Source organism: Triturus cristatus, chromosome 1_1, assembly GCF_964204655.1.
Source record: "Triturus cristatus chromosome 1_1, aTriCri1.1, whole genome shotgun sequence".
Lineage (NCBI taxonomy): Eukaryota > Metazoa > Chordata > Amphibia > Caudata > Salamandridae > Triturus > Triturus cristatus.
In genome coordinates, this window is record NC_140579.1 from 524,155,429 (window position 1) to 524,179,179 (window position 23,751).

General features: G+C 54.8%; 1 protein-coding gene across 1 annotated transcript in view; it reads left to right on the forward strand.

The window, feature by feature from the left end:
* LOC146870551 (transmembrane protein 98-like) overlaps nucleotides 1–23,751 on the forward strand; it is a 378,347-nt gene that overhangs the window by 196,742 nt on the left and 157,854 nt on the right. The gene's annotated exons all lie outside the window — the stretch shown is intronic.

Consider the following 23,751-nt stretch of genomic DNA (forward strand, 5'->3'; position numbering starts at 1 on the left):
CGGAAAAGTGACCGAGTGAAATCTTGTAGATTTCACTCAGCCACTTTTCGGAGGCGTTCCTACGCCGGAACGCCCCCCCCCTGTGAAGGTACGCCCACATGTGGCGCAAGCTTTACAACGTGACGCATCTCCCTAGATGTGTCACGTTGTAAATCTGCTGCAGCATGGCGCTGGCTTTGCGCCGCCGCTGCGTCACAAAAGTGACGCAACGGCAGCGCAAAAGTGACGCACAGGGCTTATAAATCTGCCCCTAGGGGCTTACAGAGGAGGTCATGCTAATCACAGGGGGACCCCAACGCATAGGGTTCCCTAGTGTATGTAGGTGTTTTCACTGTATTCTGAGTGTCTTTTAACATAGCACTGGCTCTAGGATTGGTTAGTCAGACTCAGTTACTATCAGTAGTATGAGTGTGCAGGATGATTTTGCAACAAGGCTTCTTTCTGCTCTTCTTTTTGTTCTTTCTACACGTTATCCTTCTTCCTGCACTTTTCCTTGTCTTTGAGGACTTCTGTTGCTTCTTTCTGCATTTCTTTTTTTTCTTTCTGTGCGTTTTTTCTTCTTTCTTCACATGTCCTATCTCTGTAGGCATAGTTAGAAATTAGCATTTAAAAAACCTTTGAAATTCACTGAAAAAACCATAGGTTTCAGGCACGTTATAGTTAGGAATTAGCATTTAAAAAACCTTAGAAATTTACTGAAAAAACCATAGGTTTCAGGGGCGTTATATTTAGCTGGACTTTTCACTCGTACAAAACCATTGAAATTCCCCCGTTATAGTTAGTTCAGCTAACTATAACTCGCGCGCCCGCAATGCACTGCTGATGACGTCACATATTACATCACTCATGACATGGTCAGTGACATCACTCATGACATCACTGATGACATCTCAAATGACATCACTGATGGCATCACTGATGACATCATCCTTATGATAGAGTGCCAGACCTCCTCTCCCCCTAATATAACTTTGATGCACACATTCAAAAATAGAAGCTAAAATTTTCAAAACAATGGACATACCAATACCAGTTACAACAACCTATTCAGTAATTCTAAGATCCACATACACATCCACTCATTCACCAACAGTCCTAAACAGTCACTCATACATGTACTCACTCATCATATGTACTCATACACCTATACATCCTGTTATGCAACGCCACTCATCCATAGAGTTACTCACACACAAAGTCACTCATGCTAATAAACAATCAAAATCCATTTACTTGCATATACAGTTATACACACACCACCACACTTACTTCTACAGAAACGTACACATACTTAGGTGCCGATTCCGATCCGTTAAAACCCGGGTACGAACCGTCGGACGGAGCGTTTTCTCCGTCCGACTCGTACCCGGGAAAAATACCTTACAAACATGCAAGTACGATTCGTACGCAAACACCATTTGCGAACGAATCGTAAAAACCACCGACCGACCAAAAAATACCCACAATTCTGATCTGGGACACTGCGGACGTGACGTCCGGACGGAGTCAGGCAGCGTTTCACGAACCAGCAAGTACGATTCGTGCCCACGTCACTCCGCACGGACAATATTTTACGGCAGCCAAAAACTGCCGGGAAATCAGGACGACGCGCAGAAGGAGCACCTGTACGCGACGGACAGCCATGGACCCCAACCTACGTGTCATCCTGGCCCTCATAGCAGTCCACCTGGTGTACAGGAACCAACGCAGATGCCGCAGAAGGTCAGAACAACACCCAGGGGCAAAGGGGGGGGCAGGGGCAGGAGACATAACCCCCACCCAAGTCCAAAATCACACATGCCCTGTACATACCTGACCCCCAGGGCCTGGTCACTTCGGGGGTGGGGGCGTCTCCACCACGGCCTGCGTCCGCCACAACGGAAGTCAACATGGACGCGAACAGGCATCACAACAATTGTGGTACGCACCGTACCCACGCCTTGAGAGCGTGGGTACGGGTCGTACCACGCCCACCCCTACGTCACCCCAACAATGGCGGTACGGCCCGTACCCACGTCCCAAAGGCGTGGGTACGGGCTGTACCGCCATTGTTGGGGTGACGTAGGGGTGGGCGTGGTACGACCCGTACCCACGCTCCTAAGGCGTGGGTACGGGCCGTACCCCTACGGCACCCCAACAATGGCGGTACGGCCCGTACCCACGTCCCAAAGGCATGGGTACGGGCCGTACCGCCATTGTTGGGGTGACGTAAGTACCCCACGCGTACCCTTATGTCACCGCCACAATGGTGGCACAGCCCGTACCCAGGCCCCCAGAGCGTGGGTACGGCCCGTACCACCATTGCAGTGGTGATGTAGGGGTACTCGTTGTACGGGTCGTACCCACGTCCTAAAGGCATGGGTACGGTACGTACCCCTACGGCACCCCAACAATGGGAGTACGACTCGTACCCACGTCCTAAAGTCCTGGGTATGGGCCGTACCTCTACGTCACCGCCACAATGGTGGTACGGCCCGTACCCACGTCCCACAGGCATGGGTACGGCCCGTACCACCATTGCAGTGGTGATGTAGGGGTACGCTTGGTACCATCCGTACCCACGTCCTAAAGGCATGGGTACGGTACGTACCCCTACGGCACCCCAACAATGGGGGTACGACCCGTACCCACGTCCAAAAGGCATGGGTACAGTACTTACCCCTACGGCACCCCAACAATGGGGGTGCGACCCGTACCCACGTCCAAAAGGCATGGGTACGGGCCATCCCGCCATTGTTGGGGTGCAGTAGGGGTAGGGCCCATACCCAGGCCGTAGGACGTGGGAACGGCTCGTACCACGCCAGTGGACAGACACATAGGGGTGTGTGGCCATCAGCCCCAGCAGTGCCCAGACATAGGAGGGGTGGGTGCAGAGTCCTCCCAGCAGTGCCCAGACATAGGGGGGGTGGGTGCCTATCACTCCCAGCAGTGCCCAGACATAGGAGGGGTGGGTGCCTATCACTCCCAGCAGTGCCCAGACATAGGAGGGGTGGGTGCAGAGTCCCCCCAGCAGTGCCCAGACATAGGAGGGGTGGGTGCAGATTCCTCCCAGCAGTGCCCAGACATAGGAGGGGTGGGTGCAGAGTCCTCCCAGCAGTGCCCAGACATAGGAGGGGTGGGTGCAGAGTCCTCCCAGCAGTGCCCAGACATAGGAGGGGTGGGTGCCTATCACTCCCAGCAGTGCCCAGACATAGGAGGGGTCGGTGCCTATCACTCCCAGCAGTGCCCAGACATAGGAGGGGTTTGTGCAGAGTCCCCCCAGCAGTGGACAGAGACATGGTGGTGTGTACACCATCCTACAATTAGCAAAACACCATGGGTGCATGAAGGCATACACAAAGTGCGACAATATTGAGAGTGGCATGCCAACACATCACTGACAGCAGTGTCCCTCTCCCATGAGGGTGGATGTCCATCCCCCACTGCATGACACACCACATGTGGGTGTGATGACAAATGACACATGCATACCCACCCCTGGTGCTGGCAGCACAATACACACAATGAGAGCATGCAACAAGACTGTATACTCATGTGCCACCCTACTAAACTAAGAGACCCAAAGGGAACACACACTGTCACGCACATTCCAGGACTGATAGGAATGTACAGGTGCTGGGGCAGCCAACAAGTTGTTGCCTCCCATGGAAGGAAAAGGGTGGAGTACCCACAGATACAATGCCCACAATTGTCAGTCAGGTGACCAAAGACCCTGCAGAACACGTAACACATGTGTGCGAGGCTCGGAGTACACACATGCATAGGGCGTAAAAGGTAACATGTCCACATGAAGTCATGTCAATATAGTCCATACACTAGTACAGTGACCACCAAGGATGCCACAAATGATGCAGGTGGAGACATTGCTGAGCATGCATGGCCAAAGTTGAAGGGATCCGTCACACACCCAGGATATGTAGACACAGCTCAGCACAACAATTGGGAAACAGCCTGCAGGGAAGATGTCAGGGTCCACAGAGGAAGGAACACACCTTGGGACAAAATCACCATACAGTAAGAGCACACATGACCAATGATTATTTGCAGAGCCCTTGTGATGGCACGCAGATACCAGGGTCCACCCCATGAGCAGCACACTACAACATTTCCCAGACACCTAACACAATATCACCACCCCAAATCATGGAGCAGCACCAACAACAGCAAGTCCAGGAAAGCATTAGTGTGCATAAGAAAAACAAAATGCTTTATTCAGCAGGAAATAATATTTGCTAAATGAATGTCCAGAATATAGAGGGCCCATAGGCCAGGCCATGTGAAAAGTCCTGGTGGGGGATACTTAGGGACGTGTCTCCCCTAGCTTGCCTGCACAGTTCACTGTTCCATTTCATCCACAGAAGGGGGGGCATCATGGGGGGGGAAGGACCAGGCACCGCAGGGACAGGAGGGGCAAGGGTAGGTGTTGTGGGTGCAGGGACGGACGACTCCACCACAGGGGGTGGGGCAGCGCCAAAGGTGGTGGTGAGGATGGCGCTGCATACGGTGGCAAGGTCTCCCAGCATCTCCCCTGCACCCGAATGAACCACAGGCCCCAAGGAGGGGGGGGGGGTCGGAGGGATGGGTTGCAGCGCTACTGGGGCAGGGTGTGGACAGGGGGGGGACTCAACTCCCCTGCCCGGGGACTCTCTCGACCGCTTGCGGGGTGGTGTCACACTGGGGCTGAGGGACAGACTGGCCATGAAGGACTCCTTGTCCGACTGTTGGGCAGGGGAGCTAAGGGGAGTGGTTTTGGAGGAAGTGGGTCTTGAGGACTGCGGACTCCCACTGTGGCTGCCCCCAGACCCAGTGGGTGTGCCTACTTCCCCCTGTGTGTGCATGACTGGAGGAGTGTGCTTGGCCTTCCCTGGTGGTGTGCTGCCTGTGTCTGGTGGGGTGCGTGCATGGGGACGTCTGGGTGTGCGTGGGACAGGCTTGGGAGTGGGAAGTGTGGATGGTGCAGGGGTAGGGGGGGACGGAGCGCTGCTGGAGATCCACTGCTGCAGTCAGTGACGAGTCTATGGACCTCAGCAACATCCGTTGATCAGACATCGCTGCTGACATGCCCTCCAAGTACGACACCATCTGTGTCAGCAGTGTGGTGTGGCCATGGAGGACAGTAAGCATCGATGTCTGACCAACCTGCAACTGCTGCAGAATGTCCACAGACTCGGCATTGACGGCAGCAGGGGAGACAGGGGCAGGGGGTGTGGTGCCTGGCCCGAAGGAGACCTGTTGGCGCCTAGCATGGAGGGAAGGGACCCGAGCAACTGGGAGGCGGGTGATGGGAATGGAGGGGGCGGCGACAGATGGAGTGCTGCTTTCAGCTCTGGGAGCTGCGTCCGCCCCCTCTGGGAGCTCAGCCTCGGACCCGTCAGCGTCATAGTCGGTGGTGGGACTGGACAGGTCCTTAGCCGCACTCCCCTCCGCCTCCGTGCCACTCGCTGAGCCAGACTCACCAGCACTGGTGGCACCGCTGCTGGATCCCTCCTCAAGGTCCGTGCCAGTGTCTCCCTCGGTTTCCCCCGACGATGCTGTGGGCAAGGTGAAGAGACAGGAAATAATCAGACACCTGTATACATATGACACATGAGTTAAAACTACATAGGTCACAGTGCATAGCATGAAAAGCAACATGAGTAACATCTACAATACTACGCACATATGTAGGCCCTGCACCACTGTCATGATCCGGGGACCGACGGCGCTGTTCCGAGGATGAGGACTCCAAATCCCAGCGGCCCCCGCGGCCACCCGCAGGAAGACACGTCATCGCACCCCGGTCAAGTATAAGAGGCGCGGCAACCTGGTAGGCGGGGCCAATGATTCCCGTTCGAACAAGAGGATCCTAACGGCTACAACCAAACCCCCGCATCGCCACGCAAATCCCTGTCTTCAATCCAGCCGGTGACCCGACGTGGATATCTCAGCATCGGATCTCTCGACGACCCAGAGGAGGCAAGCAGGCTGCGGTTTTCCCGGCGCGCCTCTGCATTTCCTTAGGCGCTATCTGCTCCTCCAGACTTCCCGGCGCTCCTCCGCCCCTGGATTCCCGGGCGTGAGTGGCAGCGCCACCTATATCTGCGGACCTCCCGGCGCTCCTCCGCCCCCGAACCTCAGGCGTGAGTGGCAGCGCCACCCGCACCCACTGACCTCCAGGCGCTCCTCCGCCTCCCGGATTCCCAGGCGTGAGTGGCAGCGCCCCCGACACTGTCGACGCTAACCTCAAGCAGCAGCGGCTCCTGCGCTCCTCCGCCCCCGGAGTTCCTGGGCGTGAGTAGCAGCGCCTGAGCCCGCAGGCTGCCTTGAGCCTTTCCCTGCGCCTCCCCGTGAAGGAACGAGGAGCGCGAGCGAGACCTTCTCTCTCTCTCCGTCCCGTCCGTGAAGTAACGGAGAGGGACTCACAGAGAGCTGCCATAGGGAAGACAGAAACCCCAGGTAGGGGGAAGAACGAGTTGGGGGTGTGGGGGAGGTAGAGAAGAGCCTGTGGCTTAATCCGTCTTCTTGTTTCTTCCAGGTCTCTCCCCTGCTGTCCCTTCCCGACCTTCCCTCGCCCACCTTTCTCCTCGTCCGAGGGTATTACACGTGCACCGGACAGGGGACGGATGGGCGGGGGGCCCACACATAGCATCAACGTGATCCTGAGGAGAAGAAGCACTGGGATCACGACAGAATCATTGGCCCACGAATATTTCTCCTCCTGATCTCGTTGACGCAAAAACATGGCATCACTCGACAATGTAATGGCCCTATTGACCCAGATCCAGCTAGAACTAACGGCGTCCAGAGCGGACTCAGTCGCCCTGCACGGCCGTTTGGATCGCCTACAACGCAATCCCTTCGACGCAGGGATGTCATCTCCTGTGACCACTCCGCAGGTTGTAGTGGAGATGCCAGCTCACGTCCCCTTGGCCCCTCCGGAGAGGTTCCACGGGGATATCCAGAAAGTACAGGTCTTCCTCACCCAAGTGCAACTCCATTTTCACTGCAAACCTAAACTGTTTATCACGAACCAGGCCCGAGTAGCCTTTCTAATCTCTTACCTAACCGGGGAAGCAGCACAATGGCCGGTCCCCTTAGTAAGGCGAGACGACGCCCTTCTATACGATTGGGACTCCTTTCGGCAGGAATTCGAGCGAACTTTCGACCGTAGAGCCGACACCTTTTCTGCCGACCATGATCTTCTAGACCTACGGCAGATCCCCTCCGATTTCCTAGGGTACATCAACAGCTTTCGCCGTTTGGTGGCAGAAACCGATTGGCCAGAGACGAAGCAGACAGCAATCTTTTATAGAGGGCTCACGGAGGAGCTGAAGGACGTGATCGCCCAGATCGACCCCCAGCCACTCACCTGCTCGGCCATGATAGAATTGGCGTCCAGGCTCGAATATCGCCTCCGGGTTCGAAAAGGCGATCATAAACGAAAGGACAAGCCATCCTCACCATACGAGCCACCCCGCTTGTCGGACGCTACAGCATCCGGGCCCGTCCCCATGGAGGTAGGGACGGTGAGAGCTTCTCTGACCCTTTCGGAGCGGGACCACCGACGAAAGCAGGGCCTCTGCCTATACTGCGGGAAGAAGGGCCATTTCCTGCGCGAATGCCCGGTGCGCCCGAAGACCGGTAGGCCCCGAACGGGTCAAACCACGGCCAGCCTCGTTGAGGAACCGGCGGAAAACCCCCGTGCTTGAAGGAAAGAGGAGGGACGCCTTCAAGCTGTCTGTTCATCCCTTCGCTGGAAGCCGACGTCACCCAGGAACCTGACCATGTGTTTATCGCCGATCAAGTGACGGTTGACAACTGCCCTCTGGAGGTTAGAGCCATGATCGCCTCCGGGGCCACGGGATGTTTCATGGATATCGAGGAAGCAGAGAGACTGCAAATCCCCCTCCGTTCCAAAGACGTCCCCGAAATGGTGTATGCTGTCGACGGCAAGGAGTTGGAATCCGGTCCCATTCGACAGGTCACTCCGCCCCTGTGGGTGACAATAGGGAAAGAACACGGAGAATGGCTCACCCTGAATATCATACAAGCCCCTCGATGCAGGATCATCCTAGGGTTGCCTTGGTTGCGGCTGCATGAACCACATATACATTGGGCGACGAACACGGTGACGTTCGTCTCTCCGTTCTGTCAAACCCGTTGCCGTCTCATGAAGGAACCTCAGGGGAAGGGTGACGGAACCACGCACCATGTGGCCACTGCAGCGGAGAAGGAGGTGGTCCTCCCCGACTGCTATGCACCCTATATCGGGGTCTTTGATAAGCAGCAAGCCGAAGAACTACCACCCCATCGGGAATTCGATTGCCGCATTGACCTGGTCCCAGGAGCCAGCGTTCCGTGCAGCCGGGTGTATGCTCTTACCGGTCCAGAAACCTGTCATCTAAAGGAGTACATAGACAAGTACTTGAAACTGGGATTTATACGCCCCTCCAGCTCTCCGGCGGCGTCCCCCCTGTTTTTTATTCCGAAGGCCAACGGGGAGTTACGTTGCTGCATCGACTACCGTTCCCTCAATGCAATAACCATCAGGAATCAGTATCCCCTACCACTCATGCCCGTCCTCTTGGAACAGGTCCGGGGAGCACGGATTTACACAAAGTTGGACCTGCGAGGGGCGTACCATTTGGTTCGGGTACGCGAGGGGGATGAGTGGAAAACAGCGTTCAAGACCCGATTCGGCTTATTCGAGTACTTAGTGATGCCGTTCGGCCTCTGCAACGCCCCGGCCGCCTTCCAATACTTCCTCAACGAAGTATTGAGGGACTATCTGGACAAATACGTCGTGGTCTATATCGACGATATTTTGATCTTTTCGTCGGATCCCAAGGACCACGAAGAGCACGTACGATCCGTGCTGGGAGCCCTGGAACGACACCGACTATTCTGCAAACTCACAAAATGTGAGTTCCACGTAACCACCGTGGAGTTCCTTGGCGTTCTGCTCACCCCCGAAGGGCAGATCATGACCGACCAGAAGGTTAAAGCCGCGGCCGATTGGCCACAACCGACCTCAGTGAAAGATGTGCAGAGCTTCCTCGGCTTCGCGAACTTTTACCGGAGGTTTATCCAACATTTCTCCCAAACGGTAACCCCGCTAACCAAGCTTACCCGCAAGGGAACGCCCTTCCTGTGGTCATCAGAAGCCCAGACGGCATTCGAGCAGCTCAAGACAGCGTTTACCTCCGCACCCGTCCTTCGCCATGCCCAACCGGAGCTACCGTTCCTGGTGGAAGCCGACGCGTCAGACGAAGCGGTGGGAGCAGTTCTTTCCCAGCGCCAGCAGGGTACAGGGCTGCTCCATCCAGTGGCCTTTATGTCCAGGAAACTGAGCCCGGCCGAACTCAACTACACCATCGCGGAGAAAGAACTGCTCGCCATACGCGAAGCCTTCTTGGAGTGGCGGCATTGGTTGATGGGGGCTCGTCATCAGGTGACCGTCTACACGGACCATCGCAATCTGCAATTCCTACGGTCCGCCCGCCACCTGTCGCCAAGGCAAAAGAGATGGACGCTCTTCTTTGCTGAGTATCATTTCGTGGTAACCTATCGTCCCGGGGCATTGAACAGAAAAGCCGACGCTCTCTCACGCCAAAATCCTCCATGTCTCCCTACGGTGTCTCCCGAGCAATCCATTCTCGCTCCGGATCAGGTCATAGGTAGTCTGAAGACCGAATCCTTTCTGCAGGGGGTAAAGAAAGGAATCCATACCTTCACCTGGTCATCGTGGTTACGAAGCCACAAGGAGTGGCGTCTTTTCCAGGGTATCCCATTGTGGGGGTCCCGGGTATTAGTCCCCACATTACGGCTCCGAAAGCTCGTCTTCTCATGGTGCCATGAAGTACCCAGCGCGGGGCACATGGGAGGGACAAAAACCCTGGAGAGGGTGTTGAGACAGTTTTGGTGGCCTACTGTCCGACCTGATGTATTGCTATGGGTGAAGAGATGTGCGGTGTGTGCCCAGATGAAACCCGACCATCAACGACAACAAGGACTGCTGATGCCGCTTCCTACCCCGATGAATCCCTGGGAACGGATTTCCATAGACTTCGTGGTGGGGCTGCCGAAGGACCAGGGATGTACCGCCATCATTGTTGTCATTGACTATCTCACAAAGATGGGCCACTTCATCGCCTGTAAACAAGTCCCCTCGGCAGGGGTATTGGCGTCCCTCCTGTTGAGACACGTGGTGCGTCTTCATGGACTCCCGGTGGGGATCGTCTCGGATAGGGGGTCGCAGTTTACTGCACGGTTCTGGAGGGTGTGGTGTGAACAGCTCGGCATCCATTCCTCCCTGTCCACGAGCTTCCACCCCCAGACGGATGGGCAGACGGAGCGACTCAACCAAACCCTGAAGCAATACCTGCGTTGCTAGAGCGGCGGACTTTTGGGTTGATTTGCTCTGGGTGGCCGAGGTGGTGTATAATAATGCACAACATTCCTCAACACACCACACTCCCTTCTTTCTTGCTTCCGGGTTCCACCCCCGGTTTGTTCCCTTCCTTCTCCCCAGGGAGGCGGTGTCCCTTCCTGATTTGCAAACAAGACTCAACACCATACACGCCGCTCTCAAACAGGCCAGGGCCAGCTTGATGATAGCAAAGACTCGCTATAAAGCCCAAGCTGACAAACGGCGGAGACCCGCACCGGTGTATCGCAAGGGGGAGAAGGTGTGGTTGTCCACAAAAAACATTCGCTTCCGCTATCCCAGTGTTTTTCACCCGAAGTACATAGGACCGTACCCGGTGGTGCGACATGTGAACCCGGTGGCGGTGCTACTGCGGTTGCCCCCGCATCTGCGCATCCATCCAGTGTTCCACGTGTCGTTGCTGAAACCCTCTCTGTGCCCGGTGAAGAAGCCCCCTGCGCCTGTTTGGGTACACCACGAGCAGGAGTATGTCGTTCGCCGTGTTCTGGATTCCAAGCTGGTGAGGGGCAAGCTCTGGTACCTTTTGGCCTGGAAGGGTTACGGCCCCGAGGAGAACTCATGGGAGCCGGCGACGGCGGTACACGCGGCCCGTCTGGTGGCAGCCTTCCACCGCCGTTCGCCCTCCAAGCCCGGGGGCTCCGGCGGTCCGGTGGCCGGGGTGAAGAGGGGTGTGCTGTCATGATCCGGGGACCGACGGCGCTGTTCCGAGGATGAGGACTCCAAATCCCACCGGCCCCCGCGGCCACCCGCCGGAAGACACGTCATCGCACCCCGGTCAAGTATAAGAGGCGCGGCAACCTGGTAGGCGGGGCCAATGATTCCCGTTCGAACAAGAGGATCCTAACGGCTACAACCAAACCCCCGCATCGCCACGCAAATCCCTGTCTTCAATCCAGCCGGTGACCCGACGTGGATATCTCAGCATCGGATCTCTCGACGACCCAGAGGAGGCAAGCAGGCTGCGGTTTTCCCGGCGCGCCTCTGCATTTCCTTAGGCGCTATCTGCTCCTCCAGACTTCCCGGCGCTCCTCCGCCCCTGGATTCCCGGGCGTGAGTGGCAGCGCCACCTATATCTGCGGACCTCCCGGCGCTCCTCCGCCCCCGAACCTCGGGGCGTGAGTGGCAGCGCCACCCGCACCCACTGACCTCCAGGCGCTCCTCCGCCTCCCGGATTCCCAGGCGTGAGTGGCAGCGCCCCCGACACTGTCGACGCTAACCTCAAGCAGCAGCGGCTCCTGCGCTCCTCCGCCCCCAGAGTTCCTGGGCGTGAGTAGCAGCGCCTGAGCCCGCAGGCTGCCTTGAGCCTTTCCCTGCGCCTCCCCGTGAAGGAACGAGGAGCGCGAGCGAGACCTTCTCTCTCTCTCCGTCCCGTCCGTGAAGTAACGGAGAGGGACTCACAGAGAGCTGCCATAGGGAAGGCAGAAACCCCAGGTAGGGGGAAGAACGAGTTGGGGGTGTGGGGGAGGTAGAGAAGAGCCTGTGGCTTAACCCGTCTTCTTGTTTCTTCCAGGTCTCTCCCCTGCTGTCCCTTCCCGACCTTCCCTCGCCCACCTTTCTCCTCGTCCGAGGGTATTACACGTGCACCGGACAGGGGACGGATGGGCGGGGGGCCCACACATAGCATCAACGTGATCCTGAGGAGAAGAAGCACTGGGATCACGACAACCACACAGTTGGTTGACCCACCATGCCACTGAGAAACAATGGAGAGCATGACACAACAGCAAAGAACTTGATATCAAATTAGACAGAGGAGCTAGCCTCTGGGGACAGTCGAGTACTGCATCTGGACCACACACCGTAGCCAAAAAAGGGATGAGCAGGAACCATGTCTTTTAACTGTTGGCACATGCTGCTTAGCAAATACATTAAACCCTGCCCAACATGACTGGCTCACTGCATGTTGAGTGTATGTTCAGACAATCATCACACACAGGCCAGACCTGGCAAGGACACATACGGTTTGGACATGTAGGCCTTGCCCGCACAAACCCCCCCCCTACCTGAGACAATGTGAGTGACACAGAGGAAGTACTTACACCTCTTATTCGGGGATTACTAAAATGCCCTTCAATGAATCCTGAATGTACACGAACTAACCCTCGTGCGCCTGTCCACACATATAATTGACAAACAACCATCATCAGATAGTTGTATCAAAACACACAGGCACCGGCCACTGTGAGTATGCACAAGCCAAATTGGGTCACCCTGTACAGTGGACACATGTAGCACACTTAACGTAAATACAAATGAGGCCAGGGTACAGTGCCACAGAGCCCAACCTATGCTGAAGACACAGAGCATGTCCACATTGTTGGATGACACACATGATACCTAGGAAAAGGTGCCCCAGGGGACTGTAGTGGCCACACTCCTCCATGGTCCTGGATGGATATGACTGCAACAGAAGCAAACGTCCCTGCACAATGCATATCTCCCACTCATGCGCATCATGTCTGAGGGCACAACATTGGTCATGCATGCTGTAAGGCAGTACACTTTTCAGACACACTCCTATGTCGGGACTCAGCATCAGTGCCAACTAACATGGACCCCACATTGACTGAACTGGCCAGGGCACAGGCTAGGACCCAACACATGTTACACACCACCCCCACACATAATGCTGCAAGCATTGGGCACTTGGATTAACTGGCAGCCTAGATAACCTTGTGCAAGAGTGACTACACACAGACCAGGGAACACATGTCAAGGAGGGGAAGGGAGGAAGAACAGCACCGGTTGACTTGGGGGAACAGGATATGTACTGCACATATGAACCCTGGCAGTGTATCCATGCAACTGCGCACTTCCAAAAGCTGGTGACACACAACAAACACACATGTACCTACCCCCTTCCTGCTGCTGCTTCTCCGCTAAGCACCTATCCAAGTCAGGGAAGACCACCGCCAGGACACTCTTCATCTGGTGGGTCAGACGCCGGCGCCCACGGTTCTTATGGCTCTCTGGTGAGTCCCCCAGCAGGACCCGGGCGATCCTCCTGGTCCAACACCGGATATCCTGCCAGCGTTTCCTCACCTGGGCCAGGCGCCGCCTCCGACCCTCCACCGACCTCACGGCACTGACGGCTTGCTTCCAGATCTCCCCCTTGGCATAGACGCCTACCTGTGAGGATGACAAAGTGAGACAACATCAATACACCTGCTCCATGTCACAGAGACACACATTTGAACAATTTGGCTGGTTTGAAATCATCCTCTGGGGACGGCCAAATGCACTACGTGGCATTGAAAGTACACATGTGGAATGAGGGGTGCAACACAATCACTGATCCCGGCTCACACTGTGCATCACAAGCTACACCACGATTATGTACAGCACCTCAAAGCAGTCACATGCCCCAGGCCACTGACGCAATCTCAGCAGGGTACACAGACACACACAGGCACAGGACAATCACCTGCCATTGGCAACTGCGGGTACAAACATCACTCTGCACATGTGCCACTAGACTGGGGGGTGTCACAGGTGTGGGGCAGGCTCAGCACGTCAGACATACAGCACTGCCCCCTGCACACATCAGATAGGTAGGGTATATGCATGCCTCATGCAGCTGGGGTGCAACACTCCACATAGACACTCACCCACATGACAGGGGACTTACACACACACCAATATCCAGGGGACGAACACATCATTTGGACACTCTCGCCACAGGTACACTCATCTCACACACATCTGTGGGTACAGTCACCTGTCACACTGGGGGGACCACAGAATCACATCAGGACTGTAGAAACAACATTCCCAAGAGGATTAGCCAGGCTGAATGTGGCATGCACCATGCAGGGATTGTCACAGTAAGCACTATGCAAGTGAGGAGTGCAGACATGCACTACAGCATGCTCTGCATGGGAGACGTGAGGCATTCCCCGCCTGGGACCCACTCTAAAGAACATTGCATGTCTGTCACACCTGGACACAATGCCAGAAGTGACAGTCACAAAAAAGGGGCACAGTCTAAGCTAATGGAGTCAGCACTCACCTGCTCCCCTGGTCTCCCATACAGGCAAGGGTACTGTGGGAGGATCACATCCAGCAGGGCCTGGTTCTCCTCCTGGGTGAATGGCTGGGCCCTCTCCACAGACCTGGACATGGTGCCAGAGGAATCACGAGCAGCAGCAGTGGTGTGGAATGAAAGGTTGTGCAGGCAAGTGCTCTCTCATGGGGCCTGGCTGCCTTATATTTGCCTTGCTAGCCAGTTTCATTTACAGGAGTACAGAGTGATTGGTCAATCTCATTTGCATCCTACGTTTCCTCCAATCCCTTTAAACCTACCCCAGTGGGTGCCTTTGCATGTTTAAAAAATGAGCATGATGTCAAGTCAACAACCACTTTGCAACTTTGTATATTGTCTCCAACCGACTTCTGCTGGCCACCTGATGAAAAAATTTGAACTTGAAACTGGATCTCCATGACAACCAGCATGCATTTAGGCCCTTATAATTGTCCCTCATGTGTACCCTATGTAATTTCACTATACACACACAGGTACGGTGCGTTCCACGCCCCTAGGGCACCACTACTCCAGTGATACGGTCCGTACAGGCGTCTGTAGGGTCCGTATCACCATGGTTGTGTCGCCGTACGCGTACGCCATAGGGATACGGTCCGTACACGCGTGTGTACGGACCGTATCCCTAGGGCGTACGCGTACGGCTGCACTACCATAGGGATACGGACCCTACACACACGTGTACGGACCGTATCCCTATGGCGTACGCCTACGGCGACACAACCATAGTGGTACGGACCCTACACATGTGTGTACGGACCGTATCACTATGGCGTACGCGTACGGCAACACAACCATAGTGGTACGGACCCTACACACACGTGTACGGACCGTATCACTATGGCGTACGCGTACGGCGACACAACCATAGTGGTACGGACCCTACACACACGTGTACGGACCGTATCACTATGGCGTACGTGTACGGCCACACAACCATAGTGGTACGGACCCTACACACGCGTGTACGGACCGTATCACTATGGCGTACGCGTACGGCGACACAACCATAGTGGTACGGACCCTACAGATGCCTGTACGGACCGTATCCCTAGGGCGTACGCATATGGCTGCACTACCATAGGGATACGGACCCTACACACGCGTGTACGGACCGTATCCCTATGGCGTACGCCTACGGCGACACAACCATAGTGGTACGGACCCTACACACGCGTGTACGGACCGTATCACTATGGCGTACGCGTACGGTGACACAACCATAGTGGTACGGACCCTACACATGTGTGTACGGACCGTATCACTATGGCGTACGCATACGGCAACACAACCATAGTGATAAGGACCCTACAGACGCCCTCAGAGCATGTGTACGGTGCGTTTCACATCTTACACTGGTGACAGGCGGCACACAGAAAGGAATTGAGCTGCCATACTTGGCCGAGGCTGGACATCAAGTCATTGTCAGTGCAGTCCTACATGTCTCGGGCCTAGGTGTGTCAGGCTGTGATGTGGCACAAATCTCATCATGTTTGAACCCAATAGATGTGTGATGAGCTGTGTACACATGTCATGTGTCAAGGTGCACTATGTGCCACACATCCCCTTCACACCTTTGACATGTGTGCATGTAGTACAGACTTGTTGAGCACTGCGTCACTGGCATGGCACAGTCGCCAAAACCCGCAACTGTCCCCTGATGCCAGGTACACGGATAATGACACCTGACATGTGACTACCGGCGTTGCACGATGTGAGTATGTCATGTGTGTGTCATGTGTTCCCATAAGCTTGCTGTTGGTGTTCCGTCAAATGCATCTGCAGTTGCTGCATCCAACATGTGCATGTGTGTGGATGGGCATGGCACACTATTATGCACACCAGGACACATGTGGAATCAGACGTAACGTGTGTATGTATGCATCGAACATGGACTTGCGAGACAAGAACATATCTGCGTAGTATCAATGTATGTGTGATCAGTTTTGACATGTACCCCTTCATGGCAAGGTGTGTGGTCTGTACTTTTTTCAGGGACATGTGACCTGTGCCTCTAGTGTTCCGCAACCTGTCTGTATGATACACATCCTTCTTCTGCACACATGTGGATGTCTGTCACTCCTGTAATGCGTCTGCCTGTTCACTTACACTGGCCCACAGCTAGTTTCATGCCATGTCATGTTGAGCTTGTGAATCCACGTGTGTAGCTGGCTCTTGGTAGGAGTGTCACCTGCCTGGCATACGTGTCCAGAATATATTGCACAGACCTGACTCTGCATGTAGCATATGTGTATTGGCTGTTCAACATGTGCTCAGTACATTGACAGTGTTGTTGTACTGTACTCACTCTTCGTTGTCCCTTCCAAATTACTGCAGGGCTCCGCCTCTCCCCCGACCAATCCCAGACTTGGCTGCCCTGAGGGAACGTGACTGTATACGCCGCTACCGCTTCACCCAACGGTTGATTCTGAACTTGACAGCAAGGCTGGCACCACACCTCCAACCGCTACACAGGTATCCTACTGCACTGACACCCAAGATGAAGGTGATGGCAGCCCTACATTTCTTTGCCACGGGTACGTTTCAAGAGACCATAGCTCATGTTGGTGGCATGTCCCAGACCATGTTCAGCCGTGTCCTGCATGATTTTTTAGAGGCCATGTTGTTTCACCTGGATGAGTTCATTCATTGCCCAACTCCTGAGCAGTTGACAGGCATCAAGGGTGAGCTCTATGCCCTGGGAGGGATGCCCCAAGTCATTGGGTCTATTGATGGGACACATGTGGCTTTCGTACCACCACAGGCACAGGATGTAGCCTATAGAAACAGCAAACATTACCACTCCATTAATGCCCTTGTGGTGCGTCTTGCTAACATGGTGATTTCCCATGTCTGTGCTCGTTTTCCAGGATCAGCACACGATGCCTACATCATGAGGCGTAGCAGGGTGCCTGAAATGATGCTGCAGCTGCGCAACGAATGAGCATGTCTTGTTGGTGGGTATACTCTGTTACTCCTGTATTTAGCATCATCTTTCTGTCTTACTGCTTCTCCTGACCCACTTCTGTCCATGATGTTTCCATGTAGGTGACTCTGGCTATCCCAACATGCCATGGCTGATCACGCCTCTCCACAACCCCAGAACGGCTGCCGATCACCGGTACAACAACGCCCATGGGCAGACCAGGCGAGTGATAGAGAGGACCTTTGGCGTCCTGAAGAGCCGATTCCGGTGCCTCCACAAGACCGGCGGCGCACTCCCATATGCACCGGTGAAGGTCTGCAAAATCTTCCTTGTGTGCTGCATGCTGCACAACATGGCAGTGGAGAAAGCTGTGCCAATCATCCTGGATCCGGATGAACAGGAACATCCACCCGTGGAGGACGAGGGGCTTGGTGACGAGGCAAGTGATGTTGAGGAGGAGGAGGAAGAGGACATCCGGAGTCGGCTCATACGCAACTTCTTTGCTTAGTGGTGAGTTGCAGTGTCTGAGTGTGCACGCATTGAGCCTTGTGTGGCATGTGTTGCAATGTGTGGGTCCATCTGCATGTATGGCAAGTGAGTCAGAGGTGTGTTTGGATGTGTCACTCGAGTGATGGTGTAATAACAGTATGTCTTACCTGAGACACTATTTTCACCTAGCATGTTGACAACCTTATACGTGTCGAGTACATGCCCATGCATGCGGATGTGCTTCTTTTGGCTCACTTCTTGTGTGTCTCTCATCCCCAGGTATTTGCGCATGCTGTCTGCTGGTGGCATTGTTGTGCTCCTGCTATTCCTCATGAATACAGCAACGTGTGCTGAATCAGCGTAACATGCACAGACATGTCGAAAAATCACCTTAGGGTAAGGGATGCACCACGGCTTTTTGGGTGTGCTATTTGTTTGGAATGTGTGTGCACTGCTCCTGTTCATGTTTGGTTACTTAGCATACATGTAGAATCACCATGGGTCACATGGCATGGAGCTGGATTCACCTGACTTGATAGTCACACTTGGTGACAGTCATCTGTAATGTGATTGTGGATTGTGATGAAGGCATCAATGTGTGTAACACTGCCCTTGGAAACATACGGGATGCACCGGGTTGACATAGTGTGGGACATCCCCATTAGTGGCTCAATGGTGAATTGCAGCCTCTCCGTGAGCAGCAGGGGGTGTTTGCCTCAAACCCGACACTTGTGTGCTAGTTCTATGGGTTTCCTGCATCTGTGGTGCAAAGGGGGGGTGCCAGTGTAGGTTCCACATGTTCATCCACATGACCTGTGCATCTGTTAATATAGATGCATTTGCCTTCCGGCAAACATGACAAATAAAGGTGTCCCTCAGCCTCCAAGGTGCCTCATCTCTGTCAATGCAGGTCTCTTGCCACTGTGCATGCGGCATGTCTGGCATAGTTGTCACAGATTGTGCATATGAGTCTATGTGTAGAGTAGCAAGATGCAAGCTGTTTGTCAGGAATTATGATATGTATTGTGCATGATGTACATGGCTGTGTAGGTATTTTGGCATCTCAGTCCCCACAACGGCCACTTTGCTGCATGTGCATCCATTGTCTGTGTGTGTGCCATGTTGAACCAGACACTCCTCCCTTCTCATACACCTTTTGCAGTAGTCCTCTCTGACATGCTTGTGTTATTGTGCAACTTGTGGCATGGTTTTCAGGACATGGCGCCTGCTGCTGCAGGCCCTGCAGCAAGGGCACACAGAGTTTCTATATTTGCCCTCACACACACGCCTCTAAGACGCACCCCCCTTCCTCCCTCCACCCATTCATTTTGGTGTAATCTGCTTGTGTGTGACACAGTTGCGGTGGGAAAGGCTGGACCGTCTGCACATGCTACGTGCACATTGCATGTGCCTCATGTCCTTGCATGTGCCACATCACCATGATGTTGAGGCCACCCACCAAGCAATGTCCATCCAATACATCTGTTGCATGCACTCAGGCATGCACTCATCGCCCACACAACACCTTTGCATAATGAGTGTGCAACTCCAACTGCCTACACAGCGCTGGCATGCCTTCCAGGCCCTGTCACACCAACCAGGTCATGTCCCTCCTACTCCCCACCGGCTCTGTACCCCAACATGGCCATGTGAGTGGTACTCCAGGCCTCTGCATGTAGTATGGTGTCGTTGTGGGACACATGGCACAGGTATCATGTCTCAGCGTGTCAGTCTACAATGTGTCCAGGATCCCCCTCTACACCATGACATGCGCACTGCATCTCATCATCATCTGGTGTCCCATTGACAGGCAGGTGCTCCTCACCCTCCCCAAAGACGCAGTCCTTGCCAGTTCTCATATTGAATAATGCATGGGATCCATTGGCAGATGGCTGCACGTTGGCCACCTGATGCTGGACTTGTACACGACTGAGATGTTCATCTGCGGATTGTCCCCTTACAGCTGGGTCAACTGCTTGTGTCCCACCCGCAAGGGCCCTGCACAGGCACACAGTGTCCACGCACACGAGCTGGTGTGCATCCTGGATTGCTTGCTCACATGTGCTATGCTGATCACCAGCATCTGTACTTCAGGCTTCAGCACACTCTGCATTATGCACAAGATCCACAGTTCGATCCACCTCAAGGCAAGACAGACCATCCCCCAGGTCAACTTCAACATCCGTGTCTAATCCTACCCTGCACTCTAGGGAGAAGTACGTTACAACTCCCATGAGACTTGTCCACATCCAGGGTGCATCTGCACAGCTCTGCTTCAACATCCGGCGACCCAGCCACATCACCGTCCAACAGAGATAGCTGCAATGGATCACTGTCAGCTGCAGGATGACCTTCACAATCCACGCCCACACTCAGGATGCAGCCCACGACCACGCCCCCAACACAACCTTGTGGCACTGTCATCCAAGACCCCATTGTGCCATCTCCATGCATCCAACCTTGGCCTGGCCACCATTCTCCACATCCACCTGACTCCTGCTTGCAGGACATAGTTCTCCCACCTGGCTACACATACCTGGGACTCCCACCCCAGGACACTCCACATGATCCCTGACCTCTGCGCATGACTGTTGCTCTTCGAAATAGGTCTGTCCGCACAGTTGTGCAGGCACCCCCTCAGCTGGTTGGGCCCATCACGGGTGAGTATGGTGCTCCTTGTCTGTATTGGATGATACATTGTGACCCATGTGTGTCCTGTGCCAGACTCAGACTCCAGGGTATGCATGGTTGGAGTTACTACAAAACTCAGGCATGGTTTGACTTTCCAACACACACATGTAATGGAATAATGCTAAATGACGGCATCATCTCGTGATTTCTAAGATTTTTATTAGTGGTGGGGTACGTGTTTGGGGGGATGTAAAGTGGTGCTCGCCGGGTGTCTGTAATCCAAAGTTCACAGGGGGAGTTGGGATCCTTGCCATTGGAAGTCATCAGAGTCCATGCCACAGTCTTTGTCAACATTGGTCAGACAGTGACCAGCAAGTCCATGTGGCAGAGAATGTCATTGGATGAGGTGCTGCTGTTGCGCCAGAGGTCCAGGTGCCAGGCCAGGTGACCTGGGAGATGGTGATGGTCCGCTGACTCTCACGGTCTTTTGCGTGGATGACCCACCTTCCTCCGGGGACCCTCAGAAGCAGGCCGTGACGATGTCTGGGATGCTCCGTCGGACGAATCCTCCTCCTCCTGATCCCTCCCTGTGGCTGGTGGTGATCTACACCTGGTGGCACAGGGAGGGTTGCCCATGTTTTCGGCAATCCGACGGAGTACACGGGTCATGTCCGTTTGCACCGCCACGAGCTCAGCCAGTCTTGCCTCCATCCGTCCTTGGTGTTGCTGTTGACTGGCATATTGCTCGCCCTGCAGGTTCTTAATCTGATTGAGGGCCTCCACGGCCTGGCTGATGCCCCTGGTGTCACGCCGGTATGTGTCCAGGATGTTGCGGACATGTGTCATAACCGGTTCTTCAGCTGTCTGGTCAGGTTCGCGCCTCTGCCGTCCTCCACTCCCACCACCCCTGCCCACTTGAGCCTGGCCTGCCGTTGTGGGCACATCGGGTCTCCGGGACCCCTGAGGGATGGCATTTGTGGGGTCACCTGCCTCCTCCTGGGTGCCCGGGGTACCTTGTCCCTCCTGGTCAGACTGGCTGCGTTGTGTGCGAGCAGGGCTCCTGTGTGTATCCTGGGATGTGGCAAGAATGGGGGTGGTGGTTGGCACAGTTGTACCTGATGCAGGTGCTGCAGGTGCTTGGGCACCAGAGGGGCCAGGTTGGTCGGGGTCATCCACGGTGTGGTGAGAGTCGTCGCTGCCAGTGGGATCATCGTCTTGCCGAGCCTGGTCCTGTGATTCTTCCCCCCCCCAGTGTTAGATCGACGACGTTGCCCTGTGTGTGAGGGAGAGACAATGTTAATGGTGTTTCATGCGTCATCCATGTTTCATACATATTCAAGTTGGCACAGTTCCTCTGGGTAGTTGGATATGTCTAGCATTCCTCTCACAGTGCACTTGTGGATGGGTATGTTGCGGGGGACAGATTGATATGTACAGTTATTTGGCCTGTCTAATGAGTGTTGGGATGCTTATTTGGCTATGGATTGCTCTTGTTGTGTCACATATCCATTGTGGGAGTGCCAATTTGTGTTGGCTGCCCTGGGGGGGTGTGCTTGTGTAAGGGGGGGGGGGGTGTGACCGGGCATGCTGTTGGGTGTGGTGTGATTTGTCATTGGGTCTACCAGGTGATGTGTCTATCCCCTCATGGTGCCTGCTGGCATGACGGTGAATGTGAGTTCCTGTGGTAGGTAGGTGGCATGTGGAGTTGGTGTTTGAGTGTACAGTGGTCACAGGTTTGCCTTGTGCTGTCTACAGCAGGGCCAAGTGTCATCTACCTTGTCTGTACTTGGCAAGTCCCTGTGCATTGTGCATGGTGCATGGGTATGTCCCTTGGCCACAGCTGTCAACACTTTTCCTATGTGTGACACACTCTTTGTTGTTGCATCAGTTTTGAACGCAGTGAGCAGTGTAGCGAGCTTGCGTAGCGAGCGCTGCAGAACCGACTTACGTGTTGCACTGTACGTGGCCAAATGGTGCTTTGTCATGTCTATTGGAGAATGCAGGTAGGTAACTTATGCATTTGTGACTGGGTTCTAACAAACACAGTGAGTGGGTATACTGGGTGTGAGGTTAGGTTTGTGCCTGCAGCAAGGATCGACTCGTGCACAGTTTGACACATGGCCCAGTGCTTTCCAAACGAATGAGGGGTGTTTCACGCACTGCCAGACCTTGTCAACATGCACACAGTCCACCTGCTGATGAGCGGACATGCCCACACCACCCAAGGGTGATTTTGTCTCCATCTGTCTCCCTCTCTCCCTCCCTCTGTCATCGTCCTCCCTCTGTCTGTCTCCCTCTGTCGCCCTCTGTCTCCCTCCCTCTCTCTCCCTCTCCCTCCCTCTGTCTGTCTCCCTCTGTCGCACTCTGTCGCCCTCTGTCTCCCTCCCTCTCTCTCCCTCTCCCTCCGTCTGTCTGTCACCCTCTGTCGCCCTCTGTCGCCCTCTGTCTCCCTCCCTCTCTCTCCCTCCCTCTGTCTGTCTCCCTCTGTCGCCCTCTGTCTCACTCTCTCTCTCTATCTCTCTCTCTCCCTCCATCTGTCTGTCACCCTCTGTCACCTCACCCCAGCTTCCTGGGCACACACACTTTGCAGGTCTTTCAAAGGCCATTGGCTTGTTCATGTGGCTTTGTTTAGAATCTCCCGGACCCCATTGGGCAGAGTGTCTGTGAGTCTGCGCTGCAGCGGCGGTGTGTGCTGACACTCTTTCACAGTGATGCCTCTTCATTAGCTGCTGTTATGTGCAAATTGGGCCTTCATACCCATGTCATCCTGCGACGCGGCCACCATTTGCAGGCGACACAGTACAGTGTCGGGACACACTGTTTGTAAAGCTGTGCCCTAGGCCATATGGGCTGAGGGCATTGGTGTCTGCTTGCACAATGTGATTTTGGAGGCTCCCCCTCCCGGCATCACGGACATCCTGTCTTGTGTTGGTGTTTTGTGTGGCCTGTGACTTGGCATGGCCTTGCTTGGTGCATGGGGCATGGAGCCCCTAGTGCCATGTGCGTGTTTTTGGAGTGTGGTTGTCTCCAGTGATGGCTTTGGGGTAGTTGTGTGCATTATTGTGAGTTGGGTTGTTGAAGCGGTTCCCCCCATGTGGGGTGAGTTGTTTGTGTACTCACCAGGCTCGGCGACTCCTCCTACTCCGTGTACTCCCACCGGCGGCAGCGTGCGCATCACCTTCTCCTCCCAGGGATGGTAGTGTACCGGTCTGCGGGGCGGGCCACCTCCAGTGATGTTCC